Here is a 20,647-nt window from a genome sequence, read left to right as displayed (position 1 = left end):
AATTGCGTTATTATTACAAGTTGTTTCCCAGGAACAGATCTTTAATCCTTTCTTGCTCTTGAGTGCATCTGACATGTAAACAAGCTCTCAAATGGAGCGTTGATTGTTGCTGAAGGTACGGCCGTGCAGAGCTGCTTTATATTACAAAACTCAACTTTTCACCCACTTAAACAAAACAGGAATGCATGTTTCATCCTGAGCCACGGGCATCTATGGGCTCTTACAGCAAACATGGAAAACAGTTAATGCCCAATGACAGATTGTCATGCTAGAGATTCCTTGCCATGAATCGTCATGCTGTCAAGGTGAAACATAAAAGAGTTTAATGGAGAATATCTGCACCTGATGCTAAATATGTGGTATTTAAACAATATTTTTTGTTTATGTAGAAAGTGTTACTTTCATAAAAGAAGGTCTTTGTATCATACGGGCAGGTTTGTGAGTGGGTCATGTTTTTGTAGACAAGCGTTTTGCCGCTAGGCCGAAAATTGATTTACATGTTTCTGTTCACACCTAGGACTCATCGTATATCACGAATGACAGGCGGAGATCGAGATGCAGCAGGCACATTCAGTCCACAAACAACCCAACATTAATCCAGCCCTATAATTGTTTCGAATTTATAGTGTTGCATTGCCTCCGAGCAAATGAGGCAGATGCTTGCACAATCGACTGGCAGAGGTGTTTGGATACGCAGTGCTTAGCACTGGCATTTTTTAAGAGTGATCCAACTAAGTTACCGTTGCGTACACGTGCTTTCGTGCATGTCGACCTGGGTTCGTAAAGAGTTTGAAAAGTTATGCTTTTGAAGTGAGAAAGTCATTTTATTTTTATTTGTTTCTGTTAATGTTTTCCTTAAAAATGTGTTATAAAAGTACATATAAAAGAATAATCTTGGTTCCGGTAATGCGTATCGTAACTCGTTGGCTTGACCAAGTGTTGGATTGTTGTTACACAACTATGGGTTATAATAACCCAGCAGTTGGGATAAAACAACCCAACATTGGGTCGATTTTAACCCAGCATGTGTTCTGTCCAATACTTACCCAGTATAAAATGTACGAACCCTAAATGTGAGAATGGTTTCATCCAGTGTTTTGATTATAGAAAGGAATGTTAATGTACTGTATATAAATTTATAAACCTAATCATATATCATCAAGAGATGTCTATCAAGTTTTCATCACATTTAATAGAGGTTTAAGTTTTATTTAATGGCATTCTGACTCAGTTGACATTTAAATGAACCTGACAGCAGTAAAACAAGAAGTAATCTTCATGTTTTTAAGTGATTAACCTCCACACTGTGCTATTCTTGACAAATGAATAGATGGCCTATTCTGCTCAAGAGACAGACAGCTTGTTTATATCCCACTATTTTACAGATGCCCTGGTACCACAATACCAGGCTCACCCAGGGCAAGCCCTGACACCAGCCCTGCTCCCATCCAACTGATGCCAAACTGCTGTCAGTATCTGCTCCGAGGGGAAGCAACATTACTTATGTCTCAGATCCACTGATGGACGGATATGATGCATACAGAGTTTTTAAAGGATGAATGAATTTAGTGCACACGCCTTATGCCTGATCTTTAAAAAGATCCAACCAATCAATCTGCTAAAGTTGCAAAATAACTAAGTCTTATGTTAAAAAAACTGTAACATTGTATGCCTGGGTCATTTAGCATTGCTTCACTACATTATATATCACACACACACTGAAAAAAATACGAAGCATTTTGTCAAATCAACACATATGTTACTTTAGCTTAAAAAAGTCATTTGGCTACACACAGTAAAAATGGAGATAAAAATGTTTTATTCTTTATTATATAGAGGCAAAGATTTCATTTAAGAAATACATAGCCTGCATGAGCTCTATGTTTTATAGCAATGTGGCTGTGTTGTATCATTATATTTGCAGGATATCATCTTTTCAGTGGTTTCACAATAACTGTGAATCACTTTATCTGTGCAATATCTTGTATTGTAGCTCAACTGGTAGAGCATTGCAGCAGCGCAAAGGTCATGGGTTTGATTCCTAGAGTACATGCACCACAATATTGTTGTAGTGTATTCCTAAAATGTAATGTTTGTTTTTTGGATCAAAGTTGGCAGGAAGATGTTTTAATAACCTGTCAATGGTGGGGAAAGAGTTAATATCTTAGCATCAGTATTGTGGAAGTTTTTAGTTACAAATTACATTTTTAATAATGTAATTAGATTAATGTACATTACTCTCTCCAAAAAGTTAATAAATACTTTCTAAATCCTATTTAGTAAATAATACAAATATAGTCTTGAAATCGATTAAATCACATAAAAGTAAATAAATAATTCTGGTCACATTTTTTAAGGTCCAATTCTCAATATTAATGCAATGCAACTAACTACTAATTACTTTTGCCTCAATATAGTACTTACTGCTTAATAATACTTATTAAAGTAGTTGTTACGTTTAAGTATTGGTAGGAATTGGATTAAGGATGTAGAATAAGGTTTTTCAGAATCAGGCATTAATATGTGCATTTAATAAACAGCCAATATATCAGTAATAATGTCAATAACCAACCAGTTAATAGTGAGAATTGGAAACGACATTGAGTGTTACCATTATTCACTGAAAAAAATATTCTTTGAATTTAATCAATTTATTTAAGGTAAGTGGTTGCAATCAATTTATTTAAGCTACATTTAAACAAAAGTTTTATATTTTATTTTACATTAATAATCTTTTTTGTTTAAATGTAGCTTAAATAAATTGATTGCAACCACTTACCTTAACAAAATTGATTAAATTCAATGAATCACTTTTTTCAGTGTTCTTATTAAACCAAAGTATTTAAAGTAAGAAGGAAATATAAAAAAAACATGCATTTTAATGTTAGACTTTAAGTTATGATGTTAAATCCATATTGAATTCTAGACGGTTTCAGCAGTAACAACATAAACAAACGGCTTTCAAAGTAAATGTCTGCAAATATTCAATAAGTGCCTAGTCCTTTCAGAGTTTATTTCTGATAATAAGCTAAATAAATAACAAGAAGATTACATTAGTTCTAGGGATGGGCACTGAACTTGGTACTTTTATAGGCACCGACCGAATTGCCTCGGTACTACCGAGTATCGATTCACATAAAATCAATCGGTGCTCAATTTCGGTACCTGAGAGAACACGTCAGCGCGCCACGTGAGTCTGGTACGTAGCGAAAGTGTGTGCGCGCGCGCTAGAGAGAGATCGTGTGGGAAGTGAGCCCCTTTGCAACTTGCTCAGTGGCTTACAGAAAGCGCTCTAACCTGTGGTTACATTTCACAAAGGATGATGCAGACAATGCTACCTGCAATATTTGTAACAGTAAGTGCAAGGCAGGCAGTGGTAATACATTCAACCTGAGGAAGCACTTATTTAAACACAATGTGTAATTAAAAGCACAGGAGTGCTTATTAAGATGTGTTTTCGTCGATCGGATCACAAGTGGAGGAGAGAGACACATTTTGTTTACACCTGGTATTTATCAATACCAGTCTGTCTCTTTTGTCCACTTTAACCGCTTCTGTCCTGATTACTTTGAGTGTTGGTCCGTGGAGACTGCGGAGAAGTCCCTCTGCTTTTGTTTTAACGCGAGCTGGAGTAATGACGGGTTTACTAATACTATGGCGCTTCTTGTGCTGTAAGTAAACATGCTGCACATTGTTTTGTACATGAATATGTCGGAGCTTTCTGATTTTTCAGTGCAATTAATGAAATAAGATCGCGCAACTTTCACGCGCTCGCAAAATGAAACTACGCGGAGATCGGCCACTTTAGTTTTATCAATGAAAGGCTAAAGAAAGCGCTGTGTTCATGCTAAAAGTCAGAAAAGACGTAAAACTTTGTGCTCAGTACCACAGCTTACATAAATAAGCGGAGAGAAGGCGGTCTGTGTGACTGTTCGAACACATTCAATCAACCACATGCAGACCAAAAAAGTATCTCTGTGTCCTCTTCTACATCCTCGGAGCGAGTGTTCTCTACAGCAGGGGACACAGTGAGCGTGGAGCAGGTACTGTCACGGTTAATCCGTGTCATGTCTTGTCTCTGTTCCGATTGTTATCACCTGGACATTCATTGATTAATTACCTTCCTCATCACACCTGTTTGTCATTTAGTCTGTGTGTATACATACCTCTGTCTTCTGTTTGCTCACTGCTGGATCATTGTCGTTGCTACCATGTTTGTACTCTGTTCCATGTTCATCTGTTCCTGTGTTTTACTTACCTGCGGTTATTTTGAATCCCATGTTTTGTTTCCCAGTTATTTATTAAATGTTATTTATTCAATCTACAAACTCTGCACTTGCGTCCTCACTTCCTCACTCCTGCAAACCAGTCATGACAGAATGATCCAGCCATCAAAGGACGCAGCGAGTTTGCGGAGGAGTGCTTCCCCATATATTTTTTTGAGGGGGAGTACTGGACATCGTGCCCCGCAAGCTTCAAAACCCCGATGTCCCTTGGAGCTGACCGAGAGGGATCACTCGGAACTCCAGGACAGGCTCAAGCTAGCGGTCACCACGCCCGATTCATTCCCCGGGGTGGTTGCCGCGACACACGAGCCTGTTCCTGCGAGGGTCGAATCAGTTGGTTCCCCTGCTGTTGGAGTCGTCTGGTACGGTTCCTGGGAGGTCCACCACCATGCTCAATTCAGGGTTCTCAACGGACGCCACGCCCGATTATTTCCCCGGGGTGGTCGCTACCGTGCATGAGCCCGTTTTCCTGAGATGGTGAGAGTCGACTCCCGGGTTGATCGGATCCTCGTCGGTTCCCAGGAGGGTCGAGTCATCTGGGTCGGTCCCCGAGATGGCTGCTCTGGTTTTTCCGGCTTCCTCCCCTGCCGGCTTCATCCCTGCTCCCTGCACTGCCGGGTTCGCCCCGGCTTCCTGCCCTGCCGGCTTCATTCCAGCGCCCGCCCTGCCGGCTTCACCTTGGTCTCCAAGCCCTCCGTCCCTCCCCCAGATCCTCCCTCTCAGACTTTTGGTTGTTTATGTTGGAGTGTCTGGGAGCCACTCCTAAAGGGGGGGTAATGTCACGGTTAATCTGTGTCATGTCTTGTCTCTGTTCCGATTGTTATCACCTGGACATTCATTGATTAATTACCTGCCTCATCACACCTGTTTGTCATTTAGTCTGTGTGTATATATACCTCTGTCTTCTGTTTGCTCACTGCTGGATCATTGTCGTTGCTGCCATGTTTGTACCCTGTTCATTGTTCATCTGTTCCTGTATTTTACTTACCTGCTGTTATTTTGATTCCCGTGTTTTGTTTCCCGTTTATTTATTAAATGTTGTTTATTCAGTCAACAAACTCTGCACTTGCGTCCTCACTTCCTCACTCCTGCAAACCAGTCAAGACAGGTACGGCTTTTACCTAAGAAAGTTGACATGCTGATTTTTCTAAAAAAACAACTGCTAGTTATGTTTTCTACATAAAAGTATACTTATATGTTGCTTTTATGGCGTTTATGTTCTTTGATCACTTGTCTTACTTATATATTTTATTTATATGTAAGATATATGCCCTGGATGTTGTAAAGATTTTTTTTAGAAAAGATTGTGTGTATTATTGAACATTTCAAAATAAATAACAAAATGTTGAAAATGAGAGGTTTGGGCTTATTATGGCCACTGAAAGTCACTAAAGTCAGAGTAAAGTACCGAAAAAGGTACCGCTGGGTACCGGTATCAAATTCCAGGTACCGGTATCGGAACCGGTACCAGAAAAAATGTGAACGGTACCCAACCCTAATTAGTTCAAATCATAGCTACAGTAAAGGAAACTACAAATCAAAAACTACACCTAGTTACGTTACTGTGTAAAATGTGTACTATGTAATAATGTATATAATGTACATTTGTTATTTTTGACAAGATACTTGTCCCAAAACTCAGTTTAACCACTACTGTAGCAAGACCATTCAACAAACAGAGACCTGAAGTTCGGCCCAAACGCATCACCGTGACAATGCATGTGCGTCTGATGAAACCATCAATATATAATTGCTCTACACAGTATTTAGTTCAATTACATCAGAAGTAACTATAATTACTGGGAAAATAAGAGCAATCCCCTACTTTACTTTTTAAAGGAAAAATTAATTAAATTACAGTAACTAATTACTTAGTAACTAGTTACACCCAACACAGCTTAGCGTTATGTTACATTATACCACAGGGCTGTTGAATGCTTTATTCCGATTCGCTGAGAAATGTTGAATGGGTATGCATTATTTTTTCAATAAACACACACCTGACCTGTCAAATGTATTAAAATAACCATCAGAATCATGTCTTAGCAATGTCTGTGGTGTACCATGGTCAATAATTGACTCTGGTCCTTTGAATTATCCGCAAATAATGCACAATAAGGCAAATAATAGTGTAACCATCTTGGATGTGCATTTTTTTCCCCGAATAATTTAATGGCCCGTCATCAATTATTCCTTACATAACATTCAACTTGACAACCAAAATAGTATAACTGAGTAAAAAGTGGGCTAAGACCACAAATTTACTTCACTTTTAATGTAAATGCTAAAAGAATTGTGTTCATTTTTACTTTCCACTTTTTAGGTTTTGATAAACATGAAATGAGTGAGCATTTATTTAATAAAAACCAATAAAAAAATTAAAAAGTCTTAATAGTGACAGCAGAGTGCAGACATTACCTAATTTTTGGAAAGCATTGCTGGCAGGTTCAGGTTGTGCTTTTGTGTGATTTTGCTCATTTTCAGATTTGGAAATATAGCAGCAATAATATAAGACAATACACTCTAGGTTACTTTCAACCATTCAAAGGCCCCATTGACTTACATTGTAGAAAAAAATAATATAAAAATTGGGTCCATGATTGCTTTGGTTTCAAACATTCCTCATATTATTTTCCTTTGTGGTCATCATAACAAAGAAATGTATACAGGTTTGTTACAACATGAAAGTGAGTAAATGATGACAGAATTTAAATTGTTGGGTAAACTATCCCAATATGCCTTAGTTAAATTATGAATTTAAACTATTTTTTTACAACCATACATAACAAAAATCATTATTAGTGTCCATCTTGAGACAAAACATTGACACTGTTATATTTTAAGATAAGTCAGTGCAAGCTGATTTAAGTTAAGACAGCTAAAAAAAAATAACCCAGCATTTTTGAAGAGTATATAGAACACAAGTTTATCAAATGGCTTTCATTCAGAAACTATGATTAACTTAAACACCTGGTTTATAAAGGGGCCTGTATAACAGCAGCTTACCAGTTTAACCAGTTTGTTGGGAGAGCTAAAGGAAAAAGAACTTCCATGGTCATAGTTTTGATGATTTTAATAAAATATAATTACTTTAACTCCACTTATCCTACTCTTACGTAATCTCCAAACTGAATGTAAAAAACTATTTTGGAAAAATGACTGCATGGAAGTTCTGTAATAGTTTTTCCAGCACACGTCCCTAAATCAACCACTGAAAGATGCTTCCTGGAAAGTCAATAATTGAAGATTTAATAAAGTAATAGAGGATTAGTGGCATCTTATTCATGCAAAACCCCAGGGAATAACCAGATACTCTAGAAAGTATAGTGCACCTGCAAGACACTTACAGCTAACCGCAATATAGTCGTGGTTCATGGTCGCACCTGGGTCATGCACTTGGCCTTGCACATACACAGACACATGCATAGTGTTCTCAAGGGAAGAGGGCTGCGCCGAATGGGTTTATTAGTGCCTGTGCAGTCATTTTAGCCTCACTTAAATTGGAGCAGCACTTAACCGTGTGATGAAGCAACACGAGGGCCATTAGCTCACGTCGGCATTCGCCGGGTGCCGAGTGACATCGCCGGCAGCTGCAATTACCGATGCCTGCCAACACGTCCACGGCAAGGGATACGTGACTCCATGCGGCTGCGCTCCAGCTCGATGCTTTGGGAGCCTGTGTAGACATCACAAGTTTAATTCAACCGTATATCTCTTTCAGATGTCGAACATAGATAAATGAGCCCGTAATTAAGATTTCAAAGCAGGTTTTTTTTAAACCCTAATGCTGTCGGATCTCGAAAAAAGCTATGCCCTGCTGGCACGAAGTCCCAGAATGCTTGGTGTAACTCTACCTGTGGTCCTTCCCTGAGCGCCACGTCTATTGTAAACCATTTCAGCATTGCGTTTTCCAAATGGTGTGAAAGAGTGGCTCGCTGAAAAGCAAGTATGTCCTTCAGAGCAGCATTGGGTTTCTCGGGTTCTATAAGCAAGTCTGAATGTGTCCGCTGGGCTTTATTACTGAATGGTTAAATCATTTTCAGAATGCACAGTGATTGATAGAACTGGGCGTGTGTGCGGGCAGCCGACCAGCAAGAGGTCTTAAGACAAAGCTTGAGAGCGCTTACACACAAACACACATTGTTTTGTGCGATTACCTTGTCATATGCATGGTTTCGGCTAATCCAAGATGCTCTCTGCAGGCATGTGTGTGTGTGTGTGCATCTTGTTAGCCAGGTTAACATTAATGCATTTATACATGGGAGTGTTTTCTGCATTGCTTTGGAATGTGCTGGTCTGCCCGGTTGAGCACCGAAACCGAAGTGTAAGTATCACCTACAGAATACTGAATGTTTCCAGTAGGCCGCATACCGATCAAGCCTTACATTTTCTTTTGCAGGCGTTCAGCAGTAGACTTTGAAGACAAACTTCACCCCCCAAAAAACTGTATGAGTTTCTTGGGTTCTGCAGAACCCCAAACAAAACGTATATAGAACGTTCAACTGGATGATGATTGGGTGTTCCGAAACTACCAAAAATTTAAAGCAGTCCATGTGCGACCCATCTAGGTTTCAACACTCTGAATTCTGCTGGGTTGTTTTAACCAAATTCTGGGTAAATATAGAACACATGCTGGGTTATTAAATAAACCTATGCTGGGTTGTTTCAATGCAATGCTGGGTTAACAATAACCCAGCATAGGTTTATTTATAACCCAACATGTGCTCTGCTTAATATTTACCCAGCAATGGGTTAAAAACAACCTTGCAGAATTTGTGAAATCTTCAGAATTGCAAGACTTTTTTAACTTAAATAATCTCATATGATGTGTAAGTGATCATGTACATCTGAATTCTGCGCTGGTTATACATTATTCTGCTTATTACATGGCTGCTTGCCACATGATGGACAAATATTGATTTGTAAATAAATGCAATCCTTCCAAAAGGTAAAAATATGTTTCCTAGCGGCTTTAAGCAAAGACAAGTTCAAACAGATTTGAAGTTTAAACAAGACAAACATGCATTTGGTTTAAATCATTTGTAAATATCATGAAAAAAATTCAAAAAAAGATATCATATGTTATTAATTATGCATGTTTATATTGAACTATTTGTAAGTATTAAACTGCACCTGTCAAGATGGATCGCAGTACCCGGATAAGGCTGTGTTATTAGTGTCAGGCAGTTGTTATCTGGGAATAATAAACATCTGAATATCGCCACTGCCCAATCAGAATCAAGCCTTCAGCGTGTAAAAATTGCGCATAATCACCTGATCAAATGTTCCTGTAGCTTAATATGTAGCATTGTATTAGCAGCATGGGTTCAATTCCCAAAAAGCACAAATACTGATAACAAGTATATCTTATATTACGCTGTAAGTTGTTTTGTATAAAAGCGTCTGTCAAATGTATAAATGTAATGTATATAATGTAAAATGTGACAACATGTGTCATGCAAGTTTTAATCCCAGTTTTAATCCCCTTGGTTGGTTCTTATATGTCTCATAACCAAATCTAAAAATGTGCATCCAGCGTGTCATCATAGTGTTTTGGATGCATTTGTCTTTTTTAATATTAACTCATTCCCCGCCATTGAGGAGTTATCTCATCAATTAAGAGAAAACATCTGCATGAAAAACATGTTCCTGGTGAGTTTTTATGGTGATCTGTAATGTAGCGATTATCAACTAGATTTATAAAAAAACTGAAGCAATTTTTTTTTTATTTTACACACTGTATGTTTTGATAATCGTTCTGAATCGGATCTCTAACAAAATTCCTTTAAAAAAATGCAATTATTTCAGCTTTTTGCTAAAAATTTTGTGTTTTTTTTTAGAAAAAATACCCATATTTAAGAGTTTATAAACAGAGAAAGATATGATGAAACGTTTTTCCCCGTTTTGATTGTTTAAAAGCAGAGGGTCTTTTCTTTCATTATATATATATATTTATATTCATTATATATATGTTTATATATTTTAGAAGAAAATTTTATTAAGCTCACATGTTGCTCTGCAAGCGCGCCATTGACATACAGACATAAAGAGAGAGTAGGAAGGTCTGGGGTCAGCAGGGGTCAGACAGTGAGTATTTAAATTCATGAAACATAAGGAAGAGGCACATGCACAGGCAAGTTTCTACCCCACAGCAGTAAAACATGGTAACTTCATGTTTAATTTCCATATGCAAGTTAATTATAAATATCAGCATATGATAAGATCCACATAAAAGTTAAAAGCATTACCTCATTAGATTTTGTTTATTTTACTGGAGTCTAATGTATATTGGGAAACATTTTATATGTATGCAGAAAATTGCATGGCATTTGGAGGCTATTACCATACCTGTCAATCATCCAATTTTTCCCAGAATTCTCCCGTATTTTACCATTCTTTCCCACCATCATAGTCTTTCTATAAAAAAATTCCACTTGCCGTATTTTATGTTTGCTACAGAAATACTTCCGCCTCCGGTAAAGCAGGCGGCAGTATATCTGTAATATACAGGTTGGTAATATATCGTTCAAACAACACCCGCCAATAAAACAAGAAGAAGAAAATCTTACAGAGGATGAAGAGGGAAGATGATGAGCCGCGTGCAAAGCTACAACCGCCACACGCACGTCCACCTGCCAGCGTACACAAAATCACAGATTTGGATGTGCGGGCTGATGCGTGTGGCGGGGTGTGCAATTCTTATAACTTTGCATGTTGGGAAACTGCTATTTATGTTTTACTGCTTAACTCAAAAGGTGTTAAGGAATGCAATGTCACTTGCAGATGCAAGAGAGCCATATAAACAATGATAGAAGGTATACGCTGCAAAAAAAAATGACTTTCTTAGTATTTTTGTATTGTTTTCAGTACAAATATCTAAAAATTCTTAGATCACGATGCATTTGCTTGATGATTAAAATGACCTAAAAAAATAAGTCTAGTGTTTAGACAAAGAAATCTTAGTGATTTTGTGATTAAAACAAGCAAAAAAAATCTGCCAATGAGGTATGAAAAGGTTACATTCATATTTCTTGAATTAAGTGTTTAAGAAAAAAGTTTCAAGTTATTCAGCTTATTTCAAGAATTTCTTTTTTTACCCCGTCGGCAGTTTTTTTTATTGCTTGTTTTAACCACAAATTCACTTAAATTTTATATTTTTTTGTCTAAAAACAATTTTCTTAAAATACATATTGACTTAAGATTTGTTCGATATTTGTACTGACAAAAATGACAAAAATACTAAGTAATAAAGTCATTTTTTGCAGTGTACCCATCCATTCCCTTGCGTGGTAGTGATAATGGGGTGGGAGTGTGTGGGGTATGGTGTTAGGGTTTGGGAAATTTTCCTTATTTTCAAATCCCAATGTTGACAGGTATGACTATTACAAATATGGAAATCGTATATGGAAATCTTATTTTGTCTCCCCTTAACAGCTCACCCCATTAACAGCCTTTAATGTACCCTCACAGTCTCTTTATTGACACCAAACTGTGTTCATTTGACATGGAATCATTATTAAAGGGGTTGTTATTATTACAGTTATTCACTGTTAGACTTAAACAGTCGCTCTTGTTGGTGATAAACCCAAGTAACTTGTCTATCTCTCATAAGATTCAACAGTTTGTTACCAACTGCACCTGTTTGTAAAATGTGCCTATTGCTGTACAAGACAGTGAACATATAATTTATTCATTTAAATTGAATTTATACATCATTTTTCCCAATGCACCTTTGCATTCAGTGCAATGCCCTTATAAAGCAGTTGTGTAATCTAGATACATTGCTGAAATGTTTTCCTTTCATAAATATAATCTGAAGTTTTACCTAAAATAATGATGATTTATTATGTTTTCTGTTGAAATCTCTGTTTCTGTTTACATATGTTTTATGTTTAAAGCACCGACTGTTACCTGCTTAAGTATGCACACACCTATGAGACCCATTATACTGCATATCACACCCAGATCTTGTTTCAGACAATACTCTATAGTTCTTCCTAAATATTATAACATGATTTAATGAATGGATTATCACACTTTTACTGATATTTTAACCATAGGTTCTTGAATCAGTGGTTGAAAAGTGTCTCAAAGGTGAACTGAAAGAGTTGAAAAGAAAAACAATTAGTTGAACGGAATGTGGCATGAATGATACTTGGCTTTGTATCCTGTGAAACAGGCTCCTCGGGCGTTTTGACCATGTCCCCTCAGGCCCATTGAAACAACACCCATTGCTCGCAACAATGTTTGTTTACCCGACTCCTAGCAACATGTTTCTGCGTTCGGTTAACATTTTGCGGCTTCTTTCGTTTTTCACTAACCTCAGTTATTAGTCCACTTGTGTTCTCACCTAACAAGCGTTGTAAATTAGCTATCATTTCTAATTATTTATGACCAAATAACTTTGAGGTATGAGACAGCCAGACATTACATCTTTGACTATGACATCATGGCCTTTTTTCCCCACCTGGACCAACGCTTTGAAGCCACGGTGTTTAGACTGGAAATAAAGCCTCGAATAAAAGCGTTTGAAACCATGTCTTCAACGTCTTGCAAATGACTGCGTGTAAAGCAAATCAATATGCAAGTCTTTATGCACTATTTTAGCCTTTATTAACCAAAATTGTCATTAGTTAATGATTATATTCTTGCAACTCTCAAGTAACTACATGTAGTTTTGGAGATGAGTTGTAGGTGTGGTCACTGGGAAATCTTCAAAGGGATTAAACAGGATTATGATGAAAAGTAATCAATCTAAACTTTAGCCGAAAACAGACTGTATGTGTGTTGAATAAAGGGCGTTTACAGTAAGAGATTGCAAAAAACTGAACATCAAGAGAAATGATCATCTCAAAAATTTAAAGAATTCTCTGCTATGTGATTTAGAAATATATATTTTTTTTAAAAGTACAAAATATTATAGAAATTAAAGTAAGTGTACATCAGTGTTCCCCAAATCTTACTCTGGAGGGCCGGATCAATACAGAGTTTAGGTCCAACCCTAATCAAACTTACCCACCTGTGATTTTCTAGTGATCATGAAGACCTTGATTAGCTTGCTCAGGTGTGTTTGATCAGCGCTGGGGCTAAACTCTGCAGTGCTTTGGCTCAGGGTAAGATTTGGGGAACCCTGGTGTACACTGTTAAAAATACTTTGCTGCCTCCAAATTTTTTGTTAAATCAACTCAGATTTACAAGTCATGTCAACAGAGATGAGTAGTCCCAACTTATACAATATAGTTAAGAGAAGTCAACTTAATTAATTAGTTATAACAACTCACCTGTAGTTATTACAACTCATCTCTAGTGAAGATAATTAATAGTAAGTTGAAATTACTTGTAAATTCGAGTTGATTCAACAAGTATTTTTTTACAGTGTAATTTAATTAAAATAAAAATACAAATATTTTATATTCATTAAAATACAATAGATTGGTAACACTTTACAATAAGGTATCATTGATGAAATTTTTTTATGCATTACTACTAACATTAATCAATATTTTACAGCATTTATTATTCTTTGTTAATGCTAGTTAATACCAATACAAAGCTATATTGTTTTATAACATAGGATAACATGCTTAAACATGGTTAAATGCCTTATTCTTAGTGTAATGTGATTTTAGCGACATGGTGAGGTTGTAGAGTCTCAGACGTGATCATTTGAATGAATAGCACCTGTTCTGTTCTGTTTGGGTTTACATAAAATTGCAGCTTTTTATTACAGCCATGATTTTACCATAATCCTGTAACCGAATTCTCTTCGTTACGACATCGGCCTGTTGACTGTGTTTAGGTAATGAAGGTTATTTGTTTTTATTATTATATCATTTTATACTTACATTATGATGTATTCATACTTGGCAACCATGAGAGCTATAAACATATATATTTTTAACATTATTCAGAACCGTTTTTCTGAATTAACCCTAATAATTGCAGTGGAAAGAAAACATTTATTTCAAAATTGATGAATTACATTTCATCATAAATGTCTCACACTCTCTCTTCATCTATATCTATCACTGTTGTAGAGAGCAGCTGCGGTGTAACAGGTGCTGGCCCAGCGTCGCTGCGTCGGGCCTGGTTTTCTCAGCGGGCGAGGACCCTGGATAATCTACTTAAATCTCCCTGTAATTCGGGATGGATTGAGTTCTTCAGATGAGCTAGTGGAAACCTGCTTGTATGTGTGGGAGTGTAACAGGAACAAACTGGCCGCGTTTAAAACACAGACACACACATTTACTTTGGTTTCCCGATGTCTGCAGAAGGGAAAAAAATGGGCACTGCTGTCGCTACTGTACTGTGCACTGAAAAACTTAGGCTGTCAAATGCATGCTTTTATTCAGTGTGCTTCATAAATGCATTTCCAAATAAGGGATTGTTCTAACATCTCAGGAATTCAACTTTCAATTATTCCTCTAGCTCATACTCAAAATACTAGAGAGGAGGACGAACCAAACAAAAGGGATCTCATGCAAACTACTTTTAATTCAAGACGTAAACGTGTGAACTTGGCGGAGGGACCGCAATTAATTCGGGAAAGGGCACACGTATCTCACGGTAGATCATCACATTCACTGTATGTATATACTTTCATTATAGCTGCTGAATTACATCACTATTTGCATAAATTAAACATTTCTCACCTTTGTCCCTGGACACACCCATATCACATGACCATTCGCCAACGGTCGCTGTCACTCGTCACCCGAAATTGCTGTTGCGAGCGGGGCTTAAGGAGGCATTAATGGGCCTCTGTCGAAATCATCAGGATGTGTTTTTGGTTGACACGCTGTATATAACGCACAACAGTCTGTTTTCAACACACAAACACACTGACAGATCTGCTAGGATTACTGTCACCAGGAGAAGTGTGTACATCTTGACAGAGTACATCACGGAGGCACAAAGCCCCCCACCCCAATAACAAACACGCTGATTATAAAGCGATTATGAAATATGAGAAGCAGAAACTATAGTTGTTTATTTATGTCACACATCTGTTCACAAAGGAAGCAAAAATCATAGTGTGGAAGAGTTGATGGATTTATCACCTCAATAAAACGAAGAATTTGTAACGTAGATCTAATAACCACAGAGAAGACGAGAAGATCCTTCTTTGAAAAGGTGTGTGGGGTTCTCTGTAATGTTCTGAGATAAAATGAATACAGCGAACACTTCAACTGCCAATGACTATAAGCAATGTTGTAAGAGAGCTATATGAAATTTCTTATTAAACCTGTATGATAAGAGCAGAATTAGATCATGTTTTGCCCGAGGATGTTTGAAAAGTGATTCATTTCTCCATCGATCCGATTAATTGCTGTCTGTTATGATTGTTCAGTCATGTTAAATCCCAGATGTTAAGCGTAATAATTAACCTCCTCATTGAACCCGTCACTTGTTAAATTTAAACATCCAAATCATGAATTTAATAAAGGTTGAAACCTTGTGCTTTCCATAAGACTTACTTGAATACATGCTGATGTATCAATTACAGCCTGTCGCTTTTATAAAACCTAAACAAAAGTATTGATGCCTCCTAAAACCTCCTTAAACAGATAAAGATATTTTCATATTTTACATAAAACACCAGTAATACCCCCACTCACATGTCCTTAAAAAGAAAGTGCTAAAAAAAATACTAAATGGTACTACAAACATTATCACGCATGAAAATCTCAAAAATACAAATACATTTCAAAGATTATATAAACAGAGTCTTTTTTTCCACAAAATTAAATAAATCCAAGTTTTTTTCCCAAATGCTATAAATCTATTGAATCAACATATAAATGTGTATGTTTTATTAATTTAGTTGACTAGTGGTATACACTGATTAAAAAATAAATAAACATTAATGGCATTAATCAAAACACTTTTTGATTTTGTCATATCAAGAGCACTGTCATTGCTGCTGTCATCCTTGGGACGTCGTCGCTTAACTTTTTTGACAGCGATAAGCTGTAAAATATTTTGTTCCTGCTCAATTTTCGTTGACTTCACATAAAATAATGGAAAGTTTTTCATAAGATCCTCTGGGGTCAATGTGTTAGCATGACAGAAGCTTGATGCTGTCGTGTGAGAACAAGCAACAGCCGGCATTTTTCCGTCTCCCTAGTGCCTCTTGCATAAATTATTCGATTTTGATGGCTTAATGTTCTTCCCCGTCACAGAAAACCACCACAGGTATGTCAATGCCATCAAAAGTATTATTTTGTTTTTGTTTGTTTGTTAATCACAAAGTACAAAGTAGATGAGGAAAACTAGGCTTCTGTGTGTTATCAACCTGCAGCCATTATTGTTTACAATGCATGGAATGGTGCACTGTGATTTGTTGAGCGGATTTATTGCATTCTGCAGAGAAGGAGAAGTGGCGTTTATTGCGTTTTGGAAACATAGGGAAAAAAGATGAGATAATAACACTGCGGATATCAGATTTTGCATAAAATTCAAAATTTACTTTTTAATACTGACCAGATACAATACTTTCATACTTTTTTTTTAATGCCGTTCATCACGTTTTGGAACCAAACTCTTCATATCTTAATGGACAAAACGTGCAAGTATCATAAACTTTTGTTGATCCTGTTGACTTTTTGTTGAGGTATCCCATGCAAATCTACCTTCCAGGTTGGCCAAAAATACGTTACCCGTGCAGCTCTCTATCCGCTTGTTAAGTATAACATCATGCACCGCTTCCAGGTCCAAACATGGGCTCATGGACGTGGATTTTGTACAAATTATTAATATATTGCTGTCAGTGATCCTGGAGACTGCAGTGTATACTATGAGTTAATGAAATGTGTCTCTTTAATGTGTGATTTAATAAAAAGTGCTAATAAATGGCTGTTTAATAATATCCTCTATTGAAATGAGTTAAGGCTTGGACCCGGGACAGCACTCTAAAAATGGCTGGGTTATTTAATGGGTAAATATTGGACAAAACACATGCTGGGTTAAATATTTACCCAATGCTGGGTTGTTTTAACCCAGCACAGGGTAATTTTTAACCCAGCATGTGTTCTGTCCAATATTTATCCATTAGGGGTCAAAAATAACCCAGCCATTTTTTAGAGTAGGTATTCCTTACGTCATAACTTAACAAAGTGCACTCCTCAAGCAAAGTTACAATGTCTTGATACTTGTAGTCAGGGATTTTTGAGAAAAAAACTCATGATGCTAAAAATGCTATTGATCTTTAAGCTAGAAGTCATTTTTCCCAGACAAACAGCTTTCAAAACAGATTAATTGGATTTTGGTGAAATATCTATAATATGCATTGTGTCAACACTCCCTTGTGAGGATCATTGTTACAGTGACAAATAGTCTGTTCTGCTTTCAAAGTAACTATAATGTAACGCATTTTTATCGCGTGCATGTGTGTGTGTCTGGTCATAAGAATAGGAGTGTATTCAGGTATGCACACATTCAAGAGCCTTCAGAATCTACAGGTAATTTCCCAACCTGTGCGTTACACAATTGCAGACATTCTTCATTTAATTCTGTTAGATTTCGTCACCGATTGATTTTGTGCTGGGCCTCTTTATTTTTCGAAACATACAGTACACGCCATTGTTTTAATGACTCAAGTTAAGCATGTCTTGACTGTGTAATTAAAATTAACATGAAATGTCTCAGAGGCAATTGGAGAACAATTAGCCTTTGTGCACACTCCAAGTGACTCATCCACGGCATATCTAAGGCTTACTATATACTCTACCATTGCACATTTTCTTTTCAGTAATTTTTATTTGTTTGTTTTTTTAGCCATTTGCTATGTATGTTTCTTGCCATATCTCATATTGGAAGCATATATGCACCCCAAATTTTTCAAACTACATCATTCAATCGGCAGATAAGGGTGCATGGATGATTTACAGCAAGTGTAGCTGTGTACGGGTGAGCACAAGGCTCTTCAGGATTACAGAGAACGCCACTTGTTTAATCCCTAATGCATCTGTTGACAGGGTGACTTATACGATCATTTTTCTACATCATCTACGTGATTTGATCTTTATCACATCTGCGGGGAACCTCCTGACTGAATTTTATAAATTAACTCCAGAATTGCATCTCTCGCTCATCATTAATAAACAGCGGGGTGGACAGATTCCTTTTAGTCTGCAGTCTAATGAGGAAACGTCTTCAGTAACTGCGGTGGAAATCAAATCATTACCTCCCACACTGAAGGAAAGATAAACTTGGCAGTGCGCTAATGCGTCTGCAAAAAGATTGCCGCTAAGCTCCCGAATGGCTAGTATGCAGATGACCAATCTTCAACTTGAACTTTTCTCTCGCTAACTAAAAACAGCGCATTATTGTTTGTTAGGTCGACTAGGGAGAAACCTATATTGCTGGTTGTGCTCTCGAAAAAATGTTGGCTCTGTGCCACGCATACTGCTTCATTGAACAGCAATGCAGCCCTAGCCTTTGGGCGCTGAAGCACTCACCTTGTCAAGAACGGAGGCACATCGGATCCTTGAATGTGTGGCAGCTTGCCAATCTTTGTCAGATAACATCTCGAAGGAAATATTACAGTATCACAGAGTCAATGTAAATTACCTAAATGTTTATAGCAACGAGGAGCAACAGACACGGATTGTTGGCAGAGGAATGCTGGCATCGTTCTTTATGGGATCGTGGTTTCTGACGGCTTTGACAGCTCTAGCAGAAGATTTGAAGTCACCTGAGTCAATTGAGCTTGTTGTGTTTGCCTTTGAGATAATGGCCTCATTGTTTAACAGTATTACCACAGGCATTACAGTATACCTGAACAACTTATTCAGCCTAACCAGTATTTCCTAGATTATATATATATATATATATATATATATATATATATATATATATATATATATATATATATATATATATATATATATACACAAACACACACATATATATATATATATACATATATACATATATATATATATATATATATATATATATATATATATATATATATATATATATATATATATATATATATACATAGGAGAAGGCATTTTATTTTGACAGTACTGTGGAGAACATTACATAAACTTTTAGGGGGGAAGGAGCAGGACCACGAGTCTCGGGTCGCCTAAAACACTACTGTACATAGTATAGATGGTTTCGCATGTTGTTATATACCTAACCTCTACTCTTGTATTTGAAGCCTATATCCTCCCGTCACTGCTGTTGGTAGTTTAGGTTCTCTTACCTTCAGTCATTTTCTAGGGATTGGGTTGGCAGACTCATACCCCCAGGAGGATTCAACCCAATGGACACGGTTGGCCTCGTTGACATGCACGGATCCACCCTCTGGGTCCATTTTGTTGTGGGTCGGCCAGGAAGAAATCTGCATACAAAAGGATGCAATTAGTGTCACATATTTACATATAATTACTGTCACTTACAGAAATGTGCAATTGCCTGTAAATGTTTTATTTGAGTAAGGACTGATTATGCTGTAAGATTGTAAACGTTAGACAACAGTAATGCTCTATAACTGTGGATTCTGTAATAACAGAGTCAGAACATTTTAATTATTAATCATGTTAGCAAAACAATTTGTTATGATATCATACTTGACATATCATGGTTGCACCTAGAACACCTTGCAAATGCTCAGAAATGTCCTGGCAACCATTCAGAACATTTTTTCATCCACCTAGCAACCACTTCAAAACTCTTAGCAACCGCAATCATTTTTCAATTATGTAATGAATGTCACTGACACAAGTACCTGTGAATATTGCATTCAGTTTTATGAAAACAATAGCACTTTTTTTTCTTTTGGATTGGCATAAGGACAAATTAATATTGAGTCGTACAGATTTCTGTGTACATTTATATGCGAATCATTAGCCTGAATGAAAGGTGCATTATGTGTACTTCTAATCAAAACCAACTTTTAAGACTTTATCTCATTGCAGAGTTTTCAAGCTACTTTACATCCACCAAACCCAGGCTGTTCTGACTTAAGTTTTTTGAACCGGCCTGTCATGTGCTTATCTGTCATTAGGGACAGTTTATTAACTCTGGCTAATGCAAGATTGTACACTTTTCATTTTGAAAAAGGTAAATTCCCAAATAGCAGTGTCAAAGGTATACCGTGTCAAACAATGGCATACTGGAATGTTGTTGAGCAGCAGACAAACAAATCATAAACTGTGTTTCACATTCATGCACTGTATCATAGAAGCTTTAACATGCTCGGTTCATTTTCTGTGTCTGAGGAAAATAATTAAAAATGACAAACTTGACTACCCAGTATTTATAAGTTACCCACAGTAGATATGTAAAGTGTGAAACATATTATTCGTATAATTATACCATTAATCTGTTTGATTATAATCCTAAAGGTC

This window comes from Misgurnus anguillicaudatus, chromosome 15, assembly GCF_027580225.2.
Source record: "Misgurnus anguillicaudatus chromosome 15, ASM2758022v2, whole genome shotgun sequence".
NCBI classification, from domain to species: domain Eukaryota; kingdom Metazoa; phylum Chordata; class Actinopteri; order Cypriniformes; family Cobitidae; genus Misgurnus; species Misgurnus anguillicaudatus.
The sequence above is the reverse complement of the archived record's forward strand: the minus strand, read 5'-3'. Positions refer to the sequence as shown.